The 14146-nt window shown below is 45.3% G+C and overlaps 1 protein-coding gene across 4 annotated transcripts in view; it reads right to left on the reverse strand.

Annotated features, from left to right (window-relative positions):
* FARP1 (FERM, ARH/RhoGEF and pleckstrin domain protein 1) overlaps positions 1-14146 on the reverse strand; it is a 273312-nt gene that overhangs the window by 168444 nt on the left and 90722 nt on the right. The gene's annotated exons all lie outside the window — the stretch shown is intronic.

Below are 14146 nucleotides of genomic sequence, written 5' to 3' on the forward strand. Positions count from 1 at the left end.
ATTTTTAACAAACATCAAAATATGCTCTTCCTAGGACACCATAAACTCCTTCCCACACACAATTTTCCACCATCCTCAACCCATTCAAAACAAAACAGCTCCCCAGCACGGAAATACACAGTCCTACAGATTTATGGACGTTGATTTCACCCTGGGAGGGAGGAACGGTGCCTGGTCCAGGAAGGGATGGGGTGAGTAAAAGGATGTGGCATGAAGGCTGCATCCACGGGATGTAAAGGCAGGCAGACGGCAGGATTTCTTTACGGAAGACAGGAATTATGGCCTGTCCCCTCCCACACACACCTTAGGATGGGCCAGGTCCGTAACTCCCCAGCATGGCAAGCACCCCAGGTGAAAGCCAGCACTTCCCCATGGGACCCTGGCCACCCCCCTCGTGTCCCCCCGGGGCCTGCCCTATAAAACAAAGGTAGGAGACCACACACGCTCCCCTCCCCCTTCAGGTGGCGAGCTCAGAATGCCATCCCTTCCTCCTGGAAAACTGCAACCCCTGTCCATCCTTGGGTCCCAGGTGCCCTCCTAAAATGCCCCGACAACAGTGCAGGAACTACATGGAGACAGAAGCCTCCAACTGATCGGCTGTGCGGGTCTCTCCAGAGCCTTCTCCTACCGCCTGCGTAGAACGGATTCGTACTGCAGGCCTTGACCCTCTCCAGCCAGCAGGGCTCTGGGATGGGGCCCGGCCCCTTGCATCCTGTCTGTGGCCTCGTTTAACACTGCTCTTGGCCGGGTAAACTTGGCAAGCAGCAGACGAGAAGTCAGTTTCAAACACTGGTCAGCCTCTTGGCAGGCCGGGGGGAAACTGAAATCAGAACACGGTTTCAGCGTTAGAACTCCCTGCCTCGGGAGAACAAGAGAACCAACTCCCGCTAAAGCAGCTGGCATTCTGAGAGATGAGGGCCTAAGAGGCCGGCGGAGGAGGAAGGAGTCCAGGCAGTGTTAAAAAAAAACAAGCACTTGTAGGTGAGGTTCGCGTCTACTGGCATTGTTTTGCTTTCCTGGGCCCAGAATTGAGCTGGGCTGAGTCCCAGACCTCAGGGTACCATAACCTTGACCTTTCCGATGTTTGCCGATGTTTGCAGAGTTTATCTGGCATGTGGTGAATACTTGAGTGGCTGAACCCAGAAAGCATGCAGGTGACTACACAGCTTAAGCCTGGTAGGTTTTTGTTTTTGTTTTAATATTTTATTTACTTATTTGACAGACCACAAGTAGGAAGAGAGGCAGGCGGCGGGGGGGGCGGGGTGGGGCAAGCTCCCCACCGAGCAGAGAGCCTGATGCGGGGCTTGATCCCAGGACCCTGGGATCATGACCCAAGCCGAAGGCAGAGGCTTCAACCCACTGAGCCACCCAGGTGCCCCAAGCCTGGTAGTTTTTAATGGTATAAGCTGAAGGAGAGAAGGAAAAAAACAAAACAACAACAAAAAAACCCCAAACCAGGGGGCCTGGGTGGCTCAGTGGCTTAAAGCCTCTGCCTTTGGCTCAGGTCATGATCCCAGGGTCCTGGGATGGAGCCCCACATCCGGTTTTATGCTCAGCAGGGAGCCTGCTTCCCTTCCTCTCTGCCTGCCTCTCTGCCTACTTGTGATCTCTGTCTGTCAAGTAAATAAATAAAATCTTAAAAAAAAAAAAAAAAAGTTTTAAATGGAGCAGTTTCCCGAATCAACCAGCAATGGGTGACTTCCAACATGATTGAGGCCATCTTAAAAAAGAAGACCAGCTTTGGGGTGCCTGGGTCAGTTAAGCGTCTGCCTTGGGCTCGGGTTGTGACCTCAGGGCCCCAGGATCCAGTTCCACGTGAAACTGTTCAGTGAGGGACCTGCTTCTCCCTCCCCCTCTCCCCCTTGCTTGTTCTTGCTCATGCTGTTAAATAAATAAAATCTTAAAAAAAAAAAAAAAAAGAGCTCGATACGTTTTAGACAGCAGAGAGCAACGAATGACCAAACACACGCAAAGCAAGAACATATTCCGTCTTTTCCATGGTGTCCAGAACCCAGGGGTCAGCTGGCGTCCAAAGTCACAAATAATTTACTCCGTCAACTAACATCAGAAGCGCAAAAATCCTCAGGGGCAGGGGCACCTGGGTGGCTCAGTGGGTTAAAGCCTCTGCCTTCGGCTCGGGTCATGATCCCAGGGTCCTAGGATCGAGCTCCCTGCTGAGCAGAGAGCCCCGTATCATTGGGCTCTCTGCTCAGCAGGGAGCCTGCTTCCCTTCCCTCTCTCTCTGTCTGCCTCTCTGCCTACTTGTGATCTCTGTCTGTCAAATAAATAAAATCTTTAAAAAAAAAAATCCTTGGGCGCCTGGGTGGCTCAGTGGGTTAAGCCGCTGCCTTCGGCTCAGGTCATGATCTCAGGGTCCTGGGATCGAGTCCCACATCGGGCTCTCTGCTCGGCAGGGAGCCTGCTTCCTTCTCTCTCTCTCTCTGCCTGCCTCTCTGCCTGCTTGTGATCTCTCTCTGTCAAATAAATAAATTAAAAAAATCTTTAAAAAAAAAAAATTCTTAGGGGGAGAAGAGATCAATATTTTTATTTAAAGTAAAGTGACTGGGTGTGGTGCATTAACAGTGAATTTTGGAACACTGAAAAAAAATTTTAAAAATTAAAAAAAAAAAAGGTAAAGTGCCCCCCACCTCACAGCAGACAATAAGGCACTTAGAAGGTGAGAGGATCGTGAAGTTAAAAATTGTATTATGAAGCTTGCTGAGTATTGTTTTTTTAATTGCATTCCCCCATGTGAAGACTGGTTTTTCCAAACTCTTCCTTCGAACGGACTGCCCATGCAGGAGTTTATAATACAGTCCAGAGGATTAAAACCAGGAAAGAGCCTGAAGGATTATTCCAATCCCAATGTTTTGCGAACATTCTAACTGAAGTTCAAAGGTAATTGGCCCAAGTCACACAGCTCCCAACACACACACACACACAACCTTCCCAAGTATCTTTAAATATCCCACTTCTTTGGCCCCTGGACTATTTCCCGGACCCCTCCCCTCCATTCAACCAAAATCTTTGGTCTGAAGCTTAAGCCAAGACCTACAACCAAGAACCTCTTCCTCTTTTCTTTAAAGAGTATGAGAGAGATCAAGTTTTCAAGAAACCATCTTGGAATATGAAATTTCGCTGCTGCCGTGTTTACAATTGAACACTGTGAAACTTGGTGAGGAGGTCCGTCTGAGCTTCCTTCCAGAAGCCAGTGAACCTTGTGGACGCAAACCTCCAGTTCTTTATGCTAAACTGAGGGGGCGGGGGGGGCGCCAACACTGGGGGCAGGTGGGCAAGACAGGCTTGGCTGCATGGATGCCCCTCACTGAGCAAATTCTAAGACTAATTACAGACGAGCAGATGTGTACTGATTACAAAAAAAAAAAGGAAAGAAAATTTTAAATTCTTGAATTAATTGCCAAATAAAATCACATAAATATACATGAATAATCCTACCGGGAGGCAATATCCGTGGGCTGCCTATCTAGAATTTGCCACTTCATCGTGAGTGCAAGATCAGAGACGCCGGCAGAGAGGGAGAAGCTTAGCAGACCGCTTGGGGATGGACTTCGGCTTTCTTCTTTGCTCACCATCTTTGCCGATGCCCAGGTCTGTCCCCTCACACCGGCACTCTTTACCTGCTCACACCAAAGGATGCCTGTTTCAGGCCACAGATTCGTAAGCGTGACGCCCTGTGGTCTAACACGTCATCAAGATGTACTGACCCATCTCGACACAAAACCATACCATACCGGTCGATGACCTTTCTCAATTATTGCTAGAGTTTTTAAAGGAAAAAGCATATCGAGACCAGAGGGTTTCACAGCCTGAGCTCATCAAGGCCTACTAATTAGATGAATACTGAATAAAACATCAGATTCTGATAGAGTGAACATTTTAGCTTGGATCTCTTCCAAGCCACAGATCAATTGGGTTTTTGGTGTTTTGTTTTGTTTTTCTTAATTTTGGGGGGAGGGGCAGAGGGAAACAGAGAATTTTAAGCAGGCTCCATGCTGGGTGTGGAGACCAGTGTGGGGCTTGATCTCAGACTCTGAGATCACGAGCTGGGCCGAAATCAAGAGTCAGATGCTCACCCGAGGCACCCCTGGAGTTCTTGTTAACGAAGGATTTGAACAAATACATAAAAGAACAAGAAAGCAGGGGAGATGGAGAAGATAATGAAAATACAAAATGAGAAGGAAAATGTGTACTTTTAATGTGACATTGATTAGATATGTCAAGAAGAAAAATTAACAATTCCATCACACTCTCCCCCTTCGGAAAATCCTGCCATATCCAAAAGCTTCCAGAACAGTTCTATTGTAATAGACGCCCAACACAGTCAAGGCTGGGAGCGATCTAAAGACACAGACAATTCCATCTCCGGAAAAGCCTGAGGAAGTTAGTGACAAATATTGTCTTTTCTAATCCAGGCCCCAGTCGGTTTCCCTGCTCAGCGGGGAGCCTGCTTCGCCTGCTCCCTCTGCCTGCCTCTCTGCCTACTTGTGATCTCTTTGGGTCAAATAAATGAATAAAATCCTTAAAAGAAAAAAAAAAGCTTTCTTTTGCATTCAGTGATGTTAGGAAATTTCTGATACATATTTTCAGTTTGATAATGGGAGAGTGATGGTGTGAAAAAAATATATACAGGTTTTCAAGTGATACACACTAGAAGTGTTTACAACAGGGCACCTGGGTGGCTCAGTCTGTTAAGCTCGGACTCCACTCAGGTCATGACCTCGCCGCCTGTGACATTCAGCCCCACATCAGAGTCCATGCTCAGTGCAAACTTGGCTTGATACTCTCCCGCTCTCTCTCTCTCTCTCTCTCTGCCCTTCACCCCTGCGTGCACACACTCACTTCATGCTCTAACAAATGAATTTCTTTAAAAAAATAAAAATGTTTACAACTGAAAACAAAAGCTTTGCTTTCTGAAGGAACCTTTTCAAAACCTGATGAGTGAGGCCCACCCCTACTTTTTTTTTTTTTTTAATTCTTCTATGATCACCTATCCTTTTTTTGAAAGCTCTGTGGCAGAATTACCTACAATTTACCATTTTTAAGTGTTTTGGGGAATCAAGCACATTCTCAGTGTTACGCAACCATCACCATCCATGTCCCTAACTTTTCTTCATCTTGCAAGACAGCACCTGTGCACCCAGGAAACACCAACTCCCCATCCCCCTCCATCCAGTTCCCGGCAACCACCACTCTCTGTTCCGTCTCTGTCTCTAGCACACACACAATGTGCAGAGCTCCCCTGGTTTCAAACTCAGAATTAGTAACGTAATACCAAAAAAACCTCCCTCAGATTCCAAATATTGACTCATTAAAAGACAGTATAACATATGTATTCAATTTGCAATAAAAATACCAACATTTTAATAGTTCCATAGAATTCTGCATACAAATAAACAATCATTTAAGTGAACTTATGGTTTTATTATCATCGCTTTCGTGAAATCGTTTGATAGACTTATTTCTGTTAGATCTCTTAAGAACACTTCCTAGAAATGAGACGGCTGGGTCAAAGCTAGCACATTTTTAAGATTTTTGACCAGTTGCCAGAATGCCCACCAGAAGGGCTGTTGCTTTAACTTTTAGTGAAACTTCTCATATTCAAGTAGACTGCTCTGAATTTGGGGGTTGGGGAGGCAGGGCAGGAGAGACTCAAACAATAACACGGTTCCCACTAAACACTTGTACTACCCACCCGTCCTTTTCTTGAAGTTATGAGACCTTTTCCACGTGATCTCTGCCTGACACGGTGTATAAGAAATCTACAAAGGTCATGAAAGCTCCTGAGCGAGGAATCAGATTTTCTAAAGGGTTTTCTTTCGTCCGTTAAAAAAGCTGAAGATACAACTCTGAAAGAAAACTGCTACGCAGAAGGCTTATAAAACACACAACCAACAAGATACAGATTTCTGTCTCATTACTAATATTTTTCAAAACCAACCCAAGAATGCAATTAAAAAGTGCATGGTTTCATAATATTTTAAGTTATCAGCAAATCAGCGTATTTAATTACACAAGCAGCCATTTCGCATTTACAAGAAACACTGCAAAACCAACAACATCTTGTGTTTTATGTCTTACCCGTTAATTGAACTTGTTGAGGGCGGCTGAAAGGAGCCTAAAAAGAGCCCTCTCCCTTTGTTTCCCCCCATACACCCGAAATCTCATTTCTCAAGTAAAGCCAAATTTTCTCTGGTTTTAGAAAGTTACCATTTCAAAAATTTCTCCCTTGGCTTTTCAAGGTAAAACTTTTTTATTTACATAAAGGAGGGGTAGGGGGGAGTGAGGAGGGGAACAGAGGGGGACGGAGGGAGGAAGAGGGGGAGGGGAGAAGGGGGGAGGGGGAGGGAGGGAGGGAAACAGATGCCATAAAAGAACCTTTGTACTGTCTCCAGCTCCTTCTTTGGCCCAGCTGCAGCCAAGGCAGCAACTCTTCCCCACAAGGTGGTTCCTGAAAATCGCGTGGTTAGTTTCCCCATCTCCCCACTGCCATGGGTTCTAGGAACATATGTTTTCATTTAGAGCATTATGGATATTCTCTAGACAGTCAGTCTGTTGAAAAGAAATTAATCCCAGCAGTGAGCTAAGATCCTGAATTCTCAGCAATTTCTTGTGAATCCTCGGTAAGGCTATTTATGCTGAGGCTGGAGTTGAGTGTGTGAACAGCTGACCAGGGCTACACCATTATGCATCAGGCTTCTCCGGCTTAAATCTTTCTGCATTTAGAGCAACATGGGCAGAAAAACACCTTTCTCGTTAATAAATGCAATACAGAGACAACAGACAGAATTCCTACAAGAGCTTCATGTCTCCATCACAGAGACCTAATGCCTCCATTTTACTGAGCACCTACTGTGTGCCCGGAATCACCTAACTTCAGAGGTAAGATCCAGGTCACTTTGCAGGCACGACGGCCAACTCACATGGCCTGCTGTTGACACCAGAGACTCACTGTGGGTAAGTGGTTTGTTCAGAATCAAGTTGTAAGAGTGGAACTAAGGGCTGACTGCTTCTCTCACTCGAAACTCCAAACGGGGTTCATGACAAGAAGGCTGTCTGAGGGTGAGGAGGAGGGCCCAGTGCTTCTCCGGGATGCCCACGCATTACCAACCGCCCCGTCAAATCAACACTTTGCCCCAGAACAAGAGGTAGGCCGAGATGGTCTCAGATCGCAAACAACTGAACGATCACGTGGACAGGAGAGGAAGTTATTTTCAGAGATGCGCATAACCATTCGATAAGCCCCGTATGGGGGGTTGTGAAGAAGGAGACAAAACCACGGATCGACTTGTTCCAAATCCCACTTCCGACATGTGCGTGCGCACACTCACCCACACACCACGAGGAATCCTGAGCTCAAACCCAGAAACTCTGCCTCCGCCCAGGACTCAATCTGTCAGCCCAAAGCAAGGCACCACGTGGCCCAGTCTCCACGAAAGCGTGCTCTAAACGGAACAGGAAGGTCCGGTGGGAGAGGGTAAGAGCAACGCACAGGCGCCTTGGGAAGTGAGCCTGACGTGTCCTTGTCTGTGACCTTGGCCCCAGCAGCAGCGGACGCAGACAGAGCGCATCCGTCAAGAGCCCCATGTCGTTAACCACGTACATGAGCTCATTTGAGCCTCACGACCGCATGAGAGCGAGACGCTATCGGCCTCGTTTCCCGAATGGCAGACCTCGGGTCCCGCTTAAAGAGTGGCAGCAGCTGGATCTGAATCTGGTTTTTGCCTCGCATCAACATCCTGATGTCACCGTGGAGCCTTATCATTGCGGAGCCAGATAGGGAATATCGGACTCAGAGGGTTGCCACGGTCATTTCCTGAGATCAATTGTGAACGCGCTCTGCAGCAGCCCCCAGAGACAGCGCCGACCGCCCTCACCACCCTTCTTCTTTTTCTTCTTCTTCATCATCAGCATCATCATCGTCATGTCGATCTGCAGCAGCAGCAGCAGCCGCATAGCAAGGCCAAAGGGTTCAACTCAGGGTTACAGCCAGTAAACACTTCCCAATAGTCTTGAACGCTTCCAATTATTTTCATCTCCCTGAGCGCCTTATCAAAGATTAGAAACTTCACATTTTTTCCTGGCCTAACTTGGCCCGAAAATCACTTTTGTTGCAGCCTAAGTCAACACACAGCTAAGAATTCATCACGCCCTGCGCATACAGCGCCCATGCCAACCTCTGGAATTCTCCGGACTCACCACCAAGGAGCTGGTCTTATTTTGATAAAAGCTCCTCTGAACTCTCGGGTCTGTGCTTGCCAAAACCCAGCTGACAAACGGTGGTGTCAAACAATTTGGAAGCGTTCTAAAACTAATACTGAGATTCGGGGCCACTTGTATTTTCCTCTTAAGTGTGAATTATCACGAAGGCTCCCTGAGTCATGGACTTGGCTATTTGGGCAGGCTCAAAGAGAACTTTCTTCAAAGACCAATGCCAGATGCTTCCTTGAAAACAGCGACTTACAGTTTCAAGCCTTTGGAAGGCTTGGGATGAAAGATAAAAGTTTTCAAATGTGTTGCAAAGTATTAAGTCGAGAGATGGCTTCTATTATTGGAGGGCAGCCTGTGGACACGGAACTTGAGAACATTCTGTCATAACTGAGAGGTAAGGCCTGCCGAGACAGCTCCCTTGCCCATTTGCAGAGGTACTGTTGGCCTGTCTTTAGGTTCATGTCAAAGTAATGGGACAGAATCATCACTGTGTGTGTGTGTGTGTGTGTGTGTGTGTGTGTACACATATGCTGTGCACCCACCCGTGCACTGGAGGGCAGGAGAGAGGGGGATGGAGGTGGGGAAAACTTCTAATACCAAAACCCAGACCCTACTCTTTGGAAAATACCATCATCGTTGGATCAATAAATAAAATTCAGGTAATAAAACCTTGTATTAAGTCCACTAAAGAGATCTGGACATTGACTGACTAGGGACACTTCAAGTCTGTAGTTAAGGAGTGATAACCACAGGCACGCATTTTCTTTTCGCCTTGTGTTTCTCACACTGAATGGTCGAGAAGTTGAGACAGACCCAAATGACAAAATGATGTTCCAGAAATGATTTCTGAAAACATTCACCTGACAAGAAAGTCCCTCTAAACTCTACTATACATCCTATTAAATTATTTAAAAATATATACAATTAAGGATCTGGTTATCATAATCTAGTATCTTCTCTTGGTGGATGAGGGACCTTATCAGGTCACATTATTAATCACTCATTAATGTGTGAACTTGAGGGCTTTTTGTCGTTGTCTGTGCCCTATTCCCCAGGAGGGGCTTTCCATTAAACTGAAGAAAACCATCGCCATGTCTTGGTTAAAACCACCTTCCAAGTGTCCTGTGGTGTTGGCAAAATCTTGGATAAGGAGGAAAGAGAGGTCCTGGCCCCACTCTGGCTACCATTAGCTAAACAACCCTGGGCAAAACCATTATCTGTTTGAGACTCACTTTTCTCATTTTGAAAAAGGGGATAAAGTTTTTTAAAAGTCATCCAAGTTCATTTTCCGAAAGTACATTTTGATATTACCTTTATGATTGTTCAAATATACATTTATGCACTTGTCATAAATTAGAAACTTCGTGCTAAGTGAACATTTTTGTATTTATTCATTTAATCCATAAACATGTATTAAATCCCTGTTATGTCCCAAGCACCATCCTTGGGACTAAGAAGAGACCAAAGACCAGAAACTACACAAATTCTCTCCTCCCAGTTAAGTGGAAAGACAGGAACCACATACATTATTAAGAGACCAAACACGCTATTGTTTAGAGTTGTGTGCCAAACTATAAAGAGAAACAAGGGAATGATTAACATAACATTTAGGCCCTGATTACTTCTGTGGGGAGGGAGGGTGAGCAATGAGGAAGGGCCCCACTCCGGGAATGTTATGTTTTTGAACTTGCAGGTTCGGGTTCTTATTCATTAAACTATACTTACCACATTTTATAGCCTCTTTTGCAAACATGCCATATTTCGCAATCTAAAGTTTTAAAAGATCACGTAAGAAACAAATCATGCACAAACCCAAAAGACCGGCATTATAAAACAGTGCTTTAGAATCTGAAGCATTCAAAACATAAATGGTTTCAGATTTTAGTGTAAGAGCTTTGATGTGATTGGAGGGGACATTTTAAAGAATCATATTTCAGTTGTTTTAAGCCTCCTTTTCAAAGTACCAAAGTTTTTCAAATTAAGTCAGTAGAGAGCCCCCATTCTGGGTGTTTGGGAGTCACTGGTAAATCTCATAAATAAATTTACGCTAATGTATTATTTAATGTATACAAGTCACATACTCTTTCCTGAAATGCATCTCCATACCAGCGGCTCAAGAGCTTGTAAACTTACGAACAACAAAAATTAGGTTTTCAAAAAGGTCAGCAGCCTAAACCCTGCTTCATTCTGAAGACTTCTAAAAGACACCTGGGCAAGGAGCTGTCAAACTTCGCATATGTAAATTGAAAGGCTAGAGGTGGGTAACCAGAGCATTCATTTCCCACTGGAATTTCCTTTTTTTAAAAACCACCACTGGAAACCGTCATTAGGAAACAGTGCTGCTTCAGGTTTTCCTTTGGTCTTTTTCCTTCTGGAACATTCAAAGACAGGTACAAACACAAGGCTCTTGTGATCTTTCTTTCACAGACATACATCTGGTTCCTTTTCTGCATCCTCACAAGGTACAGCACTGTATGGCATTAATCATTTCCGTAGCCAAAGAATTTATGTGTCGTCAAAGGTCCATAATGTGGATGGATATTGGTGTGTGTTGCGGAGAGGGCAGACCATAAGATTCCTTCTACCACAATATCACTGTCACCATAAGGACTCAATGGAAAGTTATTCTTAATTCTACACTCCTTGAGCAAAAATGAAGAACTCTTCCTTAAATAAAGGGCTCAGAGACTCCCTTGTAAGAAAGGCTTTGTATTACAAATGTTTATGTTCTTACCATGTCAAGGAAAAGAAATGCCACACCATCAAAGATACCATTTCCCCCCCAAAAGTCCCTGAAAGATTAACAAGGAACAAACATGCTTGCCTACTTCCAAAGGTGAAGTTGTCCCATAAAAATCCATCCACGCATCCCCTGATCTGTGTCATTTGTGTAAAACCTACCTAGAAATTCCTATTTCTCTGCTTATTAGAGGTTCTATGAAACACAGCACAAAGAACACAACAGCTGGACTTGGATGTTCCTCCAACCGAATTACAGTTGATGCTCATTCTTTGCTAGATAGAGTCTGTTCTGTAAACGTGGTGCTTAAGTAGCAGATACTTAACCACTGCTCCGGGGCAAGAAACAGGGTTGGGTTCCTAGAAGCTTCTGGTCACAGCATTTTCATCAACCCATCAATGCGTAACCTTCGTTCAATGTGCTTCTGTTTAAAGACACCTTATTCCACATCTATTGTCCATTCATTAACACTGACCTCATGACCAACAGCACCGTAACTCATCCGTAACTCATGCCCGAACAAAGCTCACGTGACACACGTATTTTCTAAGGCACCTCTCAGCATTCTCATGGCTGGGAGCACCAGGGACTACTCCATCTCTACAACTGGGGGCCATCTGATCCCATGAAATCACCACTAAAAAGCACAGAAAGGTGGAAAAGGTGTCATTGCACAGACCATGAGAAGGACAGCTGTTGACAGTGACAACTGAAACCAGAAGGCAGCGCATCTCGTCCAACCTCCCCTCGGAACACGCATAGTGGACGACTCCAAGTTCTCACCGCTGCTCTGTGCCCGTCTGTGAATGATCTCGGAAGCAACACATGGAGTGATGGGGGGTTGGTAACAGATAAATTTGAGGGAGTTTGTGAATTTGCAAATACCAGAAGACCGGCTGCAGTTTAACAAGTCCTACCAACTCAGCCCATCACCAACTTTAACAAATTAACACCTAAACCTAAAAATGTTTCTGAAGGTTTTTTGATAATTTCTAAAAATATACCAGGTATTTCTTGACACCATTCCAGCCTAATGCTTCTATGCCCATAAGAAATTCTTCCTTGCATGAGCCATCTGCCTTGAGAAAGGCCACTCATGCCATCAGCTATGCAGACAATGTCATCCGTCCTTCTTGCGTCCGCTACGGAATCTCTTTCCACCCAAATACAGTATAAAGAGCTCAAAACTCACAGAAGGTTCCAAACACGCAGAACTGGTTATAGTTCTAGGTATATAACCTACACTTGACCCGCACTGGAAAGAGATGAGCAAATGACAGATTCCCCCATTAGAACGACTAGGTTTCGGGACGGGGTAGGGCGTGCGCATCCACCTACTGAGAGAAGACCTTCCAAGGTAACGGCCTCTGTGACACGGAAGGTGTGGAGGGCTTGGGTCATTATGTAACTGCCTTCGATCCTTTGTAAAGCTCGGGGAGCAGGTGTAATCATCTGACCTTTGCTCCACCTCCCCAACTTCCTCCAGAGAAGGTCTCTCTGCTGCTCCTGATTCCCACAGAACCCCACTTCTCTCCTGTCGGATGCTTTTCCCTGCCGTCACTCCTCATGCGTTCAAACTGCTCTGGGTGGCCATCCCCTCCCCATATGCCCTACACCGCACGGCTGTGGGGAGGGAGAGCACGTGAGCAGTGGGCTGTCCAGGTAAGTGACCCAGCCTGGCCAGGTAGGGCCCCCCTGTGACTTTCTGAAAGATCAGTTAAAGAAATCACGCACGGGAACCAAAGTGGGCCAAACCTTGTCGGCTGGGTATGTGGAAGGTTGCACAGCCACCATCAGCCACACCCCTCGAGTGTGACACCATGACCAGATGGCTGGCATCGTCTTCCAGGTGTGCAAAGGAAAGGCTGTCCAAGGCTGTCCCCTTGAGAAGGCAGGTGCCCGGGATGCAAGGAGCCCGGGCTCTCAGTTCTAGGCAGAGCAGACCCAGGCAGGACACACAGATCAGTAAGCAGCTGGATTCCTAAACCTAATTAACAATTAATGTTCCATTTCGGTGCCCTGGTCTAGAAAAACAATGACAAAGCCTCTATTCACTACAGTTCTGGGTTCCTTAGGTGATGTCATTCTGTTTGTTTACAGTTAAAGTACCTGGTTAAAATTAAACTTTTCTAAATATCCCCTTATAGCATTGTTTCCGTGTGTGTCACTAAGGACTCTGAGCTCTTAAAATTATCCCCATAGAAAAGGGAGGGAACAGAGTACGTGGACACCCACGTGCACACACTAACCCCACCTGACTTTGGAGAATTCACTAACAAAATTACAGTCACTTTTGCTGGACAAAACTAAAGACTCTTTTTCAAGTTAAAAGAGTAAGAAGGCTAATAAGCTTATTTTCCTGATCCGTCCTTGATAAAGAATTTGTTTCTAAAGTTATAAGAGCAGGATGCATCTCTGTTTTCTGTGTTATTTGAAATTGCAATTGTCAAGTAATCATATGATAGCTTTGTAATTACAAAACAAGTTTTTCTTTTAAAGAACTGTCCTCTTAACCCCAAAAGATTTCTCAAGAATTAATACCGACATAAACGTCTGTTCCCCTCCCTAGTTCAGGCCCGAACCATCCACTTTACTCTCGGAAGGAAAGCTGGAGGAGACTTTTTAGAAAAAAGCTTTGAGTTTCCACAAGTAGAAAATGTCCCACATATTACTCTAATCATCTGTTTCAATTACAGCGTTTCTTCCTTTATTGAGGTATTACGATTCTGTCATAAATAAAACATTGAATACCGGAGCTGAAATTTTTTTGCATCCAAATTAACTTGGAAACATCCTACAAAATGCTTATCAGGAAACTGGAAAGACAAACAGGAATTAAAGCAGATACTTGGGGGGCACTTGGCAGGGGGCTCAGTTAGTTGAGTGTTCGACTCCTGATTTTAGCTCAGGGTCATGATCTCAGGGGTCCTGACCCCCTCATCAGGCTCAGCACTCAAGGGGGCGTCTGCTAGTCCCTCTCCCTCTGCTCCGCGCCCCGCACTCACAGGCCCACATTCTCTCAAATAAATGACTAAAATTTTTTAAAAAGGTAGATACTTGGTTTTAGTAGTCTAAAAAGCTTCACAATTAATAATCCATTATTTGAATTTAAAAAATGAAACGCAAAAATTACCACAGTGTTCTCAGAACACGGCAGTGTGGGAAACGAGGTGTTCC

This window comes from Mustela erminea, chromosome 15 (assembly GCF_009829155.1).
Source record: "Mustela erminea isolate mMusErm1 chromosome 15, mMusErm1.Pri, whole genome shotgun sequence".
Lineage (NCBI taxonomy): Eukaryota > Metazoa > Chordata > Mammalia > Carnivora > Mustelidae > Mustela > Mustela erminea.